The sequence below is a fragment of the Canis lupus genome, chromosome 18, assembly GCF_003254725.2.
Source record: "Canis lupus dingo isolate Sandy chromosome 18, ASM325472v2, whole genome shotgun sequence".
Lineage (NCBI taxonomy): Eukaryota > Metazoa > Chordata > Mammalia > Carnivora > Canidae > Canis > Canis lupus.
Window position 1 is genome coordinate 7,194,100 of NC_064260.1, and position 11,995 is coordinate 7,206,094.

The window sequence follows — 11,995 nt, forward strand, 5'->3', positions numbered from 1 at the left end:
AATTTGTTCTAACTCTCTGCAGAAAGTCCATGGTATTTTGATAGGGATTGCATTAAACGTGTATATTGCCCTGGGTAACATTGACATTTTCACAATATTAATTCTGCCAATCCATGAGCATGGAATATTTTTCCATCTCTTTGTGTCTTCCTCAATTTCTTTCAGAAGTGTTCTATAGTTTTGAGGGTATAGATCCTTTACATCTTTGGTGAGGTTTATTCCTAGGTATCTTATGCTTTTGGGTGCAATTGTAAATGGGATTGACTCCTTAATTTCTCTTTCTTCAGTCTCATTGTTAGTGTATAGAAATGCCACTGACTTCTGGGCATTGATTTTGTATCCTGCCACGCTACCGAATTGCTGTATGAGTTCTAGCAATCTTGGGGTGGAGACTTTTGGGTTTTCTATGTAGAGTATCATGTCATCGGCGAAGAGGGAGAGTTTGACTTCTTCTTTGCCAATTTGAATGCCTTTAATGTCTTTTTGTTGTCTGATTGCTGAGGCTAGGACTTCCAGTACTATGTTGAATAGCAGTGGTGAGAGTGGACATCCCTGTCTTGTTCCTGATCTTAGGGGAAAGGCTCCCAGTGCTTCCCCATTGAGAATGATATTTGCTGTGGGCTTTTCATAGATGGCTTTTAAGATGTCGAGGAATGTTCCCTCTATCCCTACACTCTGAAGAGTTTTGATCAGGAATGGATGCTGTATTTTGTCAAATGCTTTCTCTGCATCCAATGAGAGGATCATATGGTTCTTGGTTTTTCTCTTGCTGATATGATGAATCACATTGATTGTTTTACGGGTGTTGAACCAGCCTTGTGTCCCAGGGATAAATCCTACTTGGTCATGGTGAATAATTTTCTTAATGTACTGTTGGATCCTATTGGCCAGTATCTTGTTGAGAATTTTTGCATCCATGTTCATCAGGGATATTGGTCTGTAATTCTCCTTTTTGGCGGGGTCTTTGTCTGGCTTTGGAATTAAGGTGATGCTGGCTTCATAGAACGAATTTGGAAGTACTCCATCTCTTTCTATCTTTCCAAACAGCTTTAGGAGAATAGGTATGATTTCTTCTTTAAACGTTTGATAAAATTCTCCTGGGAAGCCATCTGGCCCTGGACTCTTGTGTCTTGGGAGGTTTTTGATGACTGCTTCAATTTCCTCCCTGGTTATTGGCCTGTTCAGGTTTTCTATTTCTTCCTGTTCCAGTTTTGGTAGTTTGTGGCTTTCCAGGAATGCGTCCATTTCTTCTAGATTGCCTAATTTATTGGCGTATAGCTGTTCATAATATGTTTTTAAAATCGTTTGTATTTCCTTGGTGTTGGTAGTGATCTCTCCTTTCTCATTCATGATTTTATTAATTTGAGTCTTCTCTCTCTTCTTTTTAATAAGGCTGGCTAATGGTTTATCTATCTTATTAATTCTTTCAAAGAACCAACTCCTGGTTCTGTTGATCTGTTCCACAGTTCTTCTGGTCTCGATTTCGTTGAGTTCTGCTCGAATCTTTATTAACTCCCTTCTTCTCTTGGGTGTAGGATCTATTTGCTGTTTTTTCTCTAGCTCCTTTATGTGTAAGGTTAGCTTTTGTATTTGAGTTCTTTCCAGTTTTTGAATGGATGCTTGTATTGCGATGTATTTCCCCCTTAGGACTGCTTTTGCTGCATCCCAAAGATTTTGAACGGTTGTATCTTCATTCTCATTAGTTTCCATGAATCTTTTTAATTCTTCCTTAATTTCCTGGTTGACCCTTTTATCTTTTAGCAGGATGGTCCTTAACCTCCATGTGTTTGAGGTCCTTCCAAACTTCTTGTTGTGATTTAGTTCTAATTTCAAGGCATTATGGTCCGAGAATATGCAGGGGACAATCCCAATCTTTTGGTATCGGTTCAGACCCGATTTGTGACCCAATATGTGGTCTATTCTGGAGAAAGTTCCATGTGCGCTTGAGAAGAATGTGTATTCAGTTGAGTTTGGATGTAAAGTTCTGTAGATATCTGTGAAATCCATCTGGTCCAGTGTATCATTTAAAGCTCTCGTTTCTTTGGAGATGTTTTGCTTAGAAGACCTATCGAGTATAGAAAGAGCTAGATTGAAGTCACCAAGTATAAGTGTATTATTATCTAAGTATTTCTTCACTTTGGTTAATAATTGATTTATATATTTGGCAGCTCCCACATTCGGAGCATATATATTGAGGATTGTTAAGTCCTCTTGTTGAATAGATCCTTTAAGTATGATATAGTGCCCCTCTTCATCTCTCACTACAGTCTTTGGGGTAAATTTTAGTTTATCTGATATAAGGATGGCTACCCCTGCTTTCTTTTGAGGACCATTCGAATGGTAAATGGTTCTCCAACCTTTTATTTTCAGGCTGTAGGTGTCCTTCTGTCTAAAATGAGTCTCTTGTAGACAGCAAATAGATGGGTCCTGCTTTTTTATCCAGTCTGAAACCCTGCGCCTTTTGATGGGGTCATTAAGCCCGTTCACATTCAGAGTTACTATTGAGAGATATGAGTTTAGTGTCATCATGATATCTATTCAGTCTTTGTTTTTGTGGACTGTTCCACTGAACTTCTTCTTAAAGGGGAATTTTAAGAGGCCCCCTTAAAATTTCTTGCAGAGCTGGTTTGGAGGTCACATATTCTTTTAGTTGCTGCCTGTCTTGGAAGCTCTTTATCTCTCCTTCCATTTTGAATGAGAGCCTTGCTGGATAAAGTATTCTTGGTTGCATGTTCTTCTCATTTAGGACCCTGAATATATCCTGCCAGCCCTTTCTGGCCTGCCAGGTCTCTGTGGAGAGGTCTGCTGTTACCCTAATACTCCTCCCCATAAAAGTCAGGGATTTCTTGTCTCTTGCTGCTTTAAGGATCTTCTGTTTATCTTTGGAATTTGCAAGCTTCACAATTAAATGTCGAGGTGTTGAACGGTTTTTATTGATTTTAGGGGGGGATCTCTCTATTTCCTGGATCTGAATGCCTGTTTCCCTTCCCAGATTAGGAAAGTTTTCAGCTAGAATTTGTTCAAATACATATTCTGGCCCTCTGTCCCTTTCGGCGCCCTCGGGAACCCCAATTAAACGTAGGTTTTTCTTCCTCAGGCTGTCGTTTATTTCCCTTAATCTATCTTCATGGTCTTTTAATTGTTTGTCTCTTTTTTCCTCAGTTTCCCTCTTTGCTATCAACTTGTCTTCTAGGTCACTCACTCGTTCTTCCACCTCGTTAACCCTCGTCGTTAGGACTTCTAGTTTGGATTGCATCTCATTCAATTGATTTTTAATTTCTGCCTGATTAGCTCTAAATTCTGCAGTCATGAAGTCTCTTGAGTCCTTTATACTTTTTTCTAGAGCCACCAGTAGCTGTATAATAGTGCTTCTGAATTGGCTTTCTGACATTGAATTGTAATCCAGATTTTGTAACTCTGTGGGAGAGAGGACTGTTTCTGATTCTTTCTTTTGAGGTGAGGTTTTCCTTCTAGTCATTTTGCTCAGTGCAGAGTGGCCAAAAGCAAGTTGTATTGGGAAAAAGAGAAAAAGAGAGGAGAGAAAGAAGGAAAGAAAAGAGAAAGAGAAAAAAAAAGGGAAGAGAAAAAAAAAAAACGAAAGAAAAAAAAAAGAAGAAAAAGAGAAAGAAAAAGAAAGGAGAAAAAAAGGGGATGGGGGAAGGAAACAAATCAAAAAGCAAAACAAAACAAAAAAAAAAAAAAAAAAAACAAGAAGAAGAACCACCTGGGAGTATCTTCTGATTCTGTGTACTTTAAGTCCCTTGGCTTCTCCTGGAAGTTGTCCTTCTAGCTGGTGTTCTGGGGGAGGGGCCTGCTGTGCTGATTTTCAGGTGTTAGCAGTTGGGGGAGCTGCTGTGCCCCCGCCTGGTGCAGGGCTCAGTGGGGGTTGTTTACCCCGTGAGGCCGCAGGAGGAACAGCCCCAGTGGCGGGGCAGCTCTGGAAACCTGGATTCAGCTCCGGCAGGAACTCCGTCTGCAGGGCCTGGAGGCTCCGGGGCGGGGCCGCTGATCTGCTCAGCTGGGGCAGGAGCGTCCTCGCTGTCCTGGGCCCTCCCGGCCTCTGCCTGTCCCGGGGGAGGCCGGATCCTGGGCTGTGTCCCGGCGCCCTGTGCTCCGGAGCCTGCGCTGGTGGATTCGCGCTCCCGCCCCGCAGCCCCCTCCGCGGAGCCGCCGCCCGAGCCCCTCCGAGCTGCTCCTGGAACCGCGCAGCCCCCTCCGCACGGAGCCTCTTCCTCTGCCCGAGCCCCTCCGAGCTGCTCCCGGGGCCGCGCAGCCCCCTCCGCGGAGCCGCCGCCTGGGCCCCTCCGAGCTGCTCCGGGTCCCGCCGGGTCCCCGTGCGCGCTGCAGCCCTTAGGGAGCTCGGCGCACTCTCCTGGGCGCGCAGTTGCTCTGTTACTGTCCCCGGGAGCCCGAGGGCATCCCCGCCCTCCTGGGTCCTGCTCCAATTCCCTGCGAGCCCCTTTCCCCCCGGGAAGGTCGGTGCAGCTCCTGCTCCTCCGGGACGGGGCTCTCCTGTCCTGGGGACCCTCGCCCCGGCCTCAGCCCGGCTCCTCGCGGGGCCCCTCCCCCTTGGAGGCCTTTGTTTCTTTACTTTTTTTTCCCCGTCTTCCTACCTTGATAGAAGCGCGAACTCTTCTCACTGTAGCATTCCAGCTGGTCTCTCTTTAAATCTCAGGCCGAATTCATAGATTTTCAGGATAATTTGAAGGTTTTCTAGGTAGTTTGGTGGAGACAGGTGATTTGGGGACCCTACTCTTCCGCCATCTTGCTCCGGTCGATAGACACAGAATTTGAGAAACAGATGGGCATAGGGCGAGGGGTGACAGACAAAGACATGGTGACATGGAGTGACAGAGGAAAGCACGAGCTGTAGCATTCTAGGTCTCACCTAGAGACCCCAAACAATGTAGGAGAGGAAGGAGATCTCCCTTGCAAGGTATCCCAAAGAGCCAGCACTTGTTTCCAGAAGTCTTCTGGGAACCTATCCTCACTCCTCAGACGGTGACATGCAGAATCTCTGTACCAGAAGATTGCCATGATCTGACAGGCATTCCTGAACCAATTGCACCTTTAAGAATGAGGAGGTAATCTTTAAGCTCTTAAGGTAATCAGAGCCCAGCCCTGGCAAGGATGTGAACTGAATGGCTGCTCCATCACAGGGTCTGGGTGCAATGGGTATTTGGAAGGTAGCAGAATAAGTAGGGTTGGTCCAGGATAGTCCCTGTGTAGGGGACTGTCCACGACAGTCCCTTTTCTCGTAGTATAATGATTTATATATCCCTCCATTTCACTTTCAAAAGCAACTTGGTTTAGATGACAAAATGACATGGTAATCCTACTATTAGGAGACATTCACAAGGTCTAATATACTTACTACTTTTTGTATAAATTGGTACTAATGCTGAGAAAAGTTATTGTTACTTCCAGAAGTTACAATGAGAATGGGTGATTATCTCAATTTTCAATGCATCTTTGTATTTTTATTGTTAAAGAATTAACATTTTAAGAAGTCAAGTATGCTGGTATTGTGGTCTTAGTAGATAGTCCTAGACCCACCTCCAACATTCACTAACTTTGTGATCTTGGTTAAGTCTAGGATTAAATATCCTGAGCTCCAAAATGAAGCTACTATATTAAATCATTTTCTTTCAAGCTCTAACAACCTATTCTACTATAAATATCCATATGTCATCTGGGAGACCAGCCAACATTTGTTCTATAGAATTAAAAAGTACAGCTTTAAGATTAGCACGTGCCAACACTAAGGAGGCAATGAGACACATGGGAGAGCCCAGGCTGGCTTGAGATACCAGCTTCCCTCCAGAAGCTCCGGGCTGTGGGCAGGTTTGTGACATGTTCGAGATCCATAAATTCCAAGGCTTTAATGATAAAGCCCCTAGGATTTAGGATTTAGAATCGGTTGAATCTCAAACCTTAGTCTCTTGACTGGTCTGACAATGGCAAGGCTTTGCTTGTGTGCTTAATTTCTATTGTGAGGCCCCATTCTACTGGGTGACAGACACAACCACCAATTCAAGGTTACCAGATCCCACTCTGTCCCATCACGTACATACATGCAACCTGGAGAGTCATCCTTGGTTCCTGTCTGCAAGACCCTGTCAGGACATTCTGTGGTTCTTCACCTCTCCAAGATACTGCAAAAGGCCCTGCCTGTCTAAAAACACCACAGTCACTTCTTTCCTGAAGTATTCTGCCTCCTTGAGGCTATATATCCAAAAAACAAACTCCAGTACTCCTTCCAGGGGTGGAGTTTGGGGACTGAGTGGGATGGGCAGGGCAGAGAAAACTTTCTCAGACACTTGTCCTCCTCCTCTCTGGCCCAGGGCTTTTTCATCTGGTCCCTGGAGAGGGCAACCAACCTATTAAGTAAATATGTGCCTTCCCCAGTCATTTTCCCTGATTTATTCTTTGCTTTCTCCCAGAAAGGCCAAGATTTTGAAGTCTTTTCTCTCTCTTTCTCTCTCTCTCTCTCTGCTTTTCCTTCCTTGAGAAAGTAAATAAAATGTTCTGGCTTCCTGAATCAGATAAAGGCCAAAAGATAAAGGAAGTATCACAGAAAAAACATTAAATTTTTACAACAATATATGCTTTAAAAACTTAATTAGTAATCTATAAGAAACACTCAGCACTGTGCTCACCCATTGTACGTACTCAGCTGTAATCAGTAGTATCTGCTCTACAGTGTTATTTTTAAGGGTATTTATAACAAATGCAAAATGTCTGACAGGTTCAATAAACATCACTCATATTGAAGAAAAATGATTTTGAGCTTAATATAAAGACTAATATTTTTTTGGATGAAGAAGTTAACTGGAAATTAAATTTTTTAAAAGCTTTGAGAATTTGTGCCTTTCCTATTGCTCATCTTTATAAGCCATATCATGTCCTATGCTAACTCAAAGTGTACAATTAGATGTCCCTGGCCTTCATGTTCTGGAAAATAGTATCAGCAAAAACAACCATTAAGCCTCCCAAATGATACCTGACTTATAACACCAGCCATTAAATCATCAATATACTGGACTGAATGGAATTATTTGCTTTACCTAAATCTAGTGGTAGGAAAAGCAAAAGTACAGATCGAGCTGTGGTGAGGATTCAGAGACCTAGGCTTCTAGGCATATTCCAGAAAAGTATGAAAATGAATCGGTCTTCTCAGATTTCTTCCAGCTCTGGTCCCACTTCAGTGAACAATCCGTGTCTGAGGGAGGTGGAGGCACTCTGGCTAACTGTTGGAACACAATCTCTTCTCCACTGCCAACAGTTTGAGTCAAGGCCATTGGGGTGGCCCTTCCAATGAACGTGCAGGACTAGGTGAGGAAAACCAAAGAACCTTCATTAAGACTAGGAAATAAGATTGGAGTAAGTACAGAAAAATACCGTGTTGCTGTGTGGAAAGACTATGCCAAATTCATTAAGTTTTAGGGTTTTTATCTTGTGCAAACTCTCGAATACAGAAGTAGACCTCTGTCTGTTCTTCATTTTGTCAGCAGTCTCTTCTTTTACTGGGTGATTCCCATGAGCATAAGCACACGTTTGAGCTCTAGGTTTGCGTGTGTGCATACACTGGCCCCTTTGTGCCCTCTCCTCCTCTAGCTTTGACTTCATCTCTCTGCTGCCTTGCAGAGGAAAGCTTTCGGAAAGAACTATCCAGGAACAGTTTCCCTCCTCAGTGCACCCATGCTTCAATCCACTTCAATCTGGCTCCTGCCATCAATCCTCAAATGCTATGGGTTTTGTCAGGTCACAAGTGAGATTTGTCATGATCCTGGGGCCTCTTCTAGCCTCATCCCGGTTGCTGCATTTGACAGAAGGGACAACTCTTCTTGACATGCTCTCCTCTCTTAGAGTCTATTGTGGCTGGACAATCTCCTGATTTCCTCCTTAGCTTAAGGTTCTCTCATCTCTCTTGAGTACGTGCTCAAGAGATAATCTTATTCATTTCCATGGCTTTAAATATGTGGCTTTGGTAGAAATGTCTCCTGCAATGCAGGATGAAATGTCTCCTGCAATGCAGGACCTGATGGGCTAGTAGTTCTCTGGAGAGGACGCAATGCAGTTCACCTGCTGCCCCCTAGTGAGGCGGCTTGGGATGCCTGGTAAGTTGTAGGTTTGGTTTCCAGGCTGAAACCCTCAAGCTGGTCCTCAGCTTCAGTAACCGGGTCCAGGAGACGAGATCATATTGGCCTCCTTGCTTTCCTCCTGTCCTGGCTCCAAACGGCATCCCTAACACTCACAAACATGGAGAAGGGGAAGGCACAGGAGGTCAAGGGGACAGGAGAGGAGCAGGGTGACCCCAGGGCATGGCTACTGCAGGAAGCATTTCCAATATAGTAAAAATAGCCCCTGGCACCAGAACAGGCTCTTTGTTGCCCTCTGCTGTAGAGACAAGTGAAGGCTGCAACTGGAAGAGACTTCACTCCATTAGAGGCACAAGCTGAAATGGTTCACGCGATATAGGCCACAGGATGACACTGCTCCTTGCAAGCTGCAGTAAAGGCAGGGCATCTATTTTTGTGTGTGTGCCAGGGAAAGAAACACTCATCATCGATAGTAGAGTTCCTGAGCACAGATTTAGAAATTCTGAGAGACTAATCCTGTCCCTGAAACATAACTGCATATGGTAGCATAGGGGCTGGAAGAGTTCTGTAAAAGGAGTAAAGTGATCCCTACGCCAGGGATGTCTGAAAGTCCCCTGTTCTTGTACTTCATAAAAGAAATCTTGAATTTATAAGTCATATCTCACGAATTATGAAAAAGTGATTCCTATTTTTAAAAAGATTTATCACGTGGGACGCCTGGATGGCTTACTGGTTAAGCGTCTTCCTTTGGCTCAGGGCGTGATCCTGGGGTCCTGGGATTGAGTCCCACATCGGGCTCCCTGCATGGAGCCTGCTTCTCCCTCTGCCTGTGTCTCTGCCTCTCTGTATCTCTCATGAATAAATAAATGAAACATTAAAAAAACTTATCACAATTTCTTTAAATGGGGAGTCATCCATAGTATACCTGTTTATCAAAACTTTTACCCACAAAAATATATTACATAATGTAAATGTCCTCACATATCTGAATGTTTAAGGTTCTGAGCAAAGGAATTTGAAGAGACAGGAGTCATGACTTGCCCTGTTTTGAAAGGATTCTGGCTGCTGTGTGTTGGGGACAGACTATAGGAGACCAAGGTGGCAGCGAGGACACCAGTTAGTGGGAGACCTTGATATTCTAGACAAGATAATGGTGGCTCTGATTGGGGTGGCAGCAGTGCAAATAGTGGTGAGTGGTCAGATTTTAAGTACATTCTTAAATACAGAACCAGTGGGATTTGTGGACTTGCTCAGATTGAATGTGAGAGAGGAAGAGACAAAGAGACAGCAAAGTTAAGGACGACTGGGGTAGGTTTTGGAACTGAACAACTAGAACGGAGTTGCCATCAGCTGGGATGGAAGGGTCTAGGGAGCAGGAGAAGTAGGCCTGGGAGAGAAGGGATTCTGAGTGGAGATATGGAGTTTAAGATATCTGCTAGACATTGGACTGGAGATGCCATGTGGGCAGTGGAACATGAGCCTGCAGTGCAGGGGAGAGGCCCATGCCAGAAACATGACATTGGAAGGTGTCAGCAGAGAGTGTTACTTAGGGCATAAGACTGGATGAGATCATCAAGGATGGAGCCTTGGGCATTCCGAAGGCTAGGGAGAGGGGGAGGAACAGTAAGGGAGTTCAAAGGACCCTGAGGTGGAAGACAGTGAAGCCAAGTGGAGGCAGCGAGAGAGGGGTGAAGTCTGCTGAGGTGGTGGTCAACAGACAGCTCTGGAGAGTTGATTCCAACATTCGAGGGACGGGGTGCACACTGCACTGAGGAAGGGGGCAGACATGAGGCTTGGGCAGACTGTGAAGGCATGTGAGGGTTTAATGAGGAGCCTGGTTCAGACCAGGGGAGTGGTACAACCACAAGTGTGCTTCAAAGTACCTTGTGGCAGTGTGACGTATAGAAGCATATATATCAGGTAGTGTGGTGTCAGGTGTAGTGGCAGAGAAAGGATGTGTAACTTTTCTTATGTACTTTGCATTGCTTCATTAACTATAATGACAACACTTTTGCAATTTAAAAGGTATTAAAGAAAATTAGAAATAGGAGAGAAGTGGAAACTAATAATTAGAAAGTATATGGTAACAACAGCTCAGGAGAGAGATGATGGGGTTCAAATGAGGACACTGGCAAGGAGATGGTATGAAGTCAGACACCAGAGTTTTAGAAACTGGTAATCTGCTAGGACCTGGGTAAAGAGGAGCCAGGAAGATGGAGGGGAGTACCATTACGCTCGGAGGGGACATGCAGCTCCTCGCCAGCATCTCCCAACCATAACATGACTTGAATGCTGTGGAGACTTGTTCTCCAAAGTGCCTGGTAAAATGTCTCCACATCTTGAGGGCAGGGGGCAGACAGGGAGGAGGATAATTTCCAATGTTCAGAAAAATTAACAAATCAGTATACATGATTTAATTCAAATTCATCATGCTTTCTTTCCTGATAGTAAAACCTGGTAGTATGAAATAATAAAATGTATTTCAAAGAGAACTTTTAAGGGGACAACGTCTTCAACAAAATGACAAACACTCCCTTTTAGGACATGGTTTCCTAGGAGAAACTAGACATCCCATTTTGCTAATTTGGGGATGTACTTCATAGAACGTTTATCTGTCCAAACAAAAGCATATCCACATATGCTCACTAGGTCTACCTGCATGTAGAACAGGCCGCTAACTCAAAGGACAATGTGTTAGCGAGGGGCGCCCTGTGCAACGATCTGCTAACCAGTCAGCTGAGATGCGGAGTAGGCCTGGAAGATTCAGGGGTGTACTGAGCTGGCCTCAGCTTTCATGAATCACGGATTCAACCTGAAGTATATTTACGTTTGACACACTGTACTGCTAAAGCTTGTCAGAGTTTAAGAAATAATTATCTGTGGAGGATTGCCTTAGTATGAATACCGGATAACCAGTCCCTCTAGGATCCCAATTTGATGCTTACATAGAGCCAAACTTTGCAAGAGTTATTTAGTGGGATTCCAATACTTTGGAAGTTTTAAGGATTTGCTTTTACTAAATTGTACTTCAACACAGTATTGGTCTATACTGTACCTCATGAAATGGATTCATTTTACTTCTAGGAATACTAACATGGATTACTCCACCATGGAATCGTCATTATGAAGTCCCATGGGAGAAATAGCCCTCAGTTTCTAGTAGCAAGATAGTTGTATATTTCTGGAAGATGTGTCTAACCTTATGAAGATTTATCCATGAAGGTTCTTTCAAGGAAAAGAAAATTTAATTGAATTCATTGCCTATTTCCAGTAACTATTCAGGCTAATGTGGCATGTGTTTTATTTAAATATATCTTTAGGCTTTATATTATTTTACCTACTGATTTTCCATTTAACTGTAAGTCCCTTACTTACAAAACTCAGTGTGTGTATGTGTGTGTGTGTGTGTGTGTGTGTGTGTGTTTTAAAGATTCAAGAGAGCCAGCATGCGCACAAATGGGGAAAGGGGCAGGAGGGGCTCTTAAGGATGCCCCACTGAGCACAGAGCAGGGCTCATCTCAGAACCCTGAGATCATGACCAGAGTCAAAACCAAGAGTCTGATGCTTAATTGACTGCGCCACCCAGTGGCGCCTCTCAGTGTGCTTTAATAACTTCTCTCACCTCCCTCCCCACCCCCAATGAGGCAGGAAACATAAAATAGCAAACTTTCGCTTCCGGATAAATACAAGAATGGGGTAGAGAGAGGGAAATTTTAAATGAATTACGTTAAGTTAAAAAGGGCATCGCTTTATAGTAAATTATAAAAATAATAAAATAAAAAACAAACTAAAAGGATAAACTAGAAGAAAAATGAAACACACAACATTCGTAATACATGTTCTGTATACTAGTGAATTTACTCACATTTCCTTTTAAAAACCTCTTCCCAAAC